General features: G+C 47.6%; 1 non-coding gene across 1 annotated transcript; it reads right to left on the bottom strand.

Annotated features, from left to right (window-relative positions):
- Nucleotides 1–102, bottom strand: LOC141812806 (small nucleolar RNA R71). The gene has a single exon (XR_012600339.1). It is a non-coding gene; the product is annotated as a small nucleolar RNA R71 (small nucleolar RNA).
- Nucleotides 103–2,018: the final 1,916 nt, after the last annotated feature.

The following is a 2,018-nucleotide window of genomic DNA, read 5'->3' as shown; positions in this document are numbered from 1 at the left end:
TGAGGAATTTAATCTCAAGATTTACACAAATGGATGGAGAAACCTTATACGAAGCTTGGGATAATTCTAAGGAATGCTGAGAAAGTGTCCACATCATGGTTTGGAAAGATGACTTATTATTCACAATTTCTACAACAGAATCAACTATCAGACTAAAGTATATTTGGATTCCGCTGCTAGAGGAGCTCTAATGAATAAGAGTTTAGAAGAAGCCGAAGAATTAATTGAAAATATGGCACTAAATCATCATCAATGGGCCAATGAGAGAGGTAGTATGCAAAGAACTCCTGGGAGATACAATGTGGATAATTTGACTAAGCTGAATGTGCAGATAGATGTGTTGGTGCAATCTTTGCCCCAAGTGCATTGAGTTTCAATGTTTGGCTAACTATGTTTGAAGTTAGGCAATACTTGTGATCTAACATGTGTGATGCAAGTTTGTAGGTCCAAGCGTAGTCTTGGCAAGCAAAAGTCCAAGTCTTGGCAAAGCAAAAGTCCAAGTGGGTAGTCTTGGCAAGGAAAAGTCCAAGTGGGAAGTCTTGGCAAAGCAAAAGTCCAAGTGGGTAGTCTTGGCAAGGAAAAGTCCAAGTGGGAAGTCTTGGCAAGCAAAAGTCCAAGTGGGTCTTGGCAAGGAGTCTTGGGTAGTCTTGGCAAGGAAAAGTCCAAGTGGGTAGTCTTGGCAAGGAAAAGTCCAAGTGGGTAGTCTTGGCAAGGACTTGACATGACGAAGCTGATGGAAGCATCTCAAGCTAGTGCAGGGAAGGCATGAGGCTGTGGGAGATGTTTGAAGGCCGAGGTCTAGGTCAAGAGAAGCTGAAATGTGATTTTTCAGCTTCACCAGTCGACTGGCCCTGCCAGCAGTCGACTGCTCATAAATCAGACGCACACAGAGAAATCAGTCGAGCCAGAGGAAGACAGGAGTCGACTGGGCAGTCGACTGGTGTTATGGTGAGTCGACTGTTGCCAGTCGACTGGTCTTGGAACAGTCGACTGTGATTTGAACGTTGCAGAAAATTGGCAAGCATTTAATGCGCTTTAATGCGAGATTTTGTTGCCGATTGAAGGCATCAGTCGACTGGCCCTGCCAGCAGTCGACTGATGTTGCAGAAATTATAAAAGAAGCCTGCACGAGAACAACTCAAGAATTTTGCTATTCTTTCATTCTTTTGTGCTTCTTCTGAGAACTTGTTTGTTCTCTATTCTCTGCTTTCTTCCTCTCCTCCTAAACAATATTTTATATCATCTTTGAGGAGATCGAAAGAGTTGTAAAGGTTTCTCCGCCTTCGAGGTTTTCGAGAAGGAGAAGATTCATAGTGCATCGGGTGTGTGTGTGCGTGTGGATCCTTGGATTAGTCACCTCTGCGGAGGTGGAGACCAAGTAAACAAACCGGGTTAGCGTTGATCTCTTTTTTCTCTTTTATATTTTTGCTTCCGCTAATCTCTGTGCAGAGAAAGAACAAGAAAAATCGAGAAACGCTATTCACCCCCCTCTAGCGAACCAACCGATCCTAACACCGACTGAGCAGCATACCCGACTCGACCCAGGGAGTCGGGGCCGAATCGTACCTTCTGTCAATGACCACTCCTTTTCTTGTCCTACTGACCACTCCAGCTGACAAGCACGCCGCTGGGTATGGCCACGGGCCGTCTAGACATACGCCACTGTCAACAGTGTACTTCCTCATTAAAGACAGCACTCCTCCCAGGCACGGAGAGTACCTTCACAGTAAGGTTCCCCTTGCTTTGCCCGTGGTACGGGCCTCCTCTTCCTTATATAAGGCGAGCCCCTGTGAAGGGGCTAGGTATGCTCACTGTTCACTATTTCCCATTCTCGTTTTCGCTTCCGCGAGCCGACTTAAGCATCGGAGTGGTCGCGCCGGCCCCGCCGGCCTTCCTTCTCACGGTGTCTGTGGTTGCAGGCCTCCGGCGATCTTCGGCTGCAGCTGCTCCATCGTCTCCGCCGCACAGTGCTACTGAGGACGTGTCGCGCGCCCAGGAGCGGTTCGTAACGGGAACAG

Source organism: Curcuma longa, chromosome 19 (genome assembly GCF_044706935.1).
Source record: "Curcuma longa cultivar G26 ecotype Majalengka, Jawa Barat chromosome 19, ITB_CL_G26_1.1, whole genome shotgun sequence".
Lineage (NCBI taxonomy): Eukaryota > Viridiplantae > Streptophyta > Magnoliopsida > Zingiberales > Zingiberaceae > Curcuma > Curcuma longa.
The sequence above is the reverse complement of the archived record's forward strand: the minus strand, read 5'-3'. Positions and strand labels throughout refer to the sequence as shown.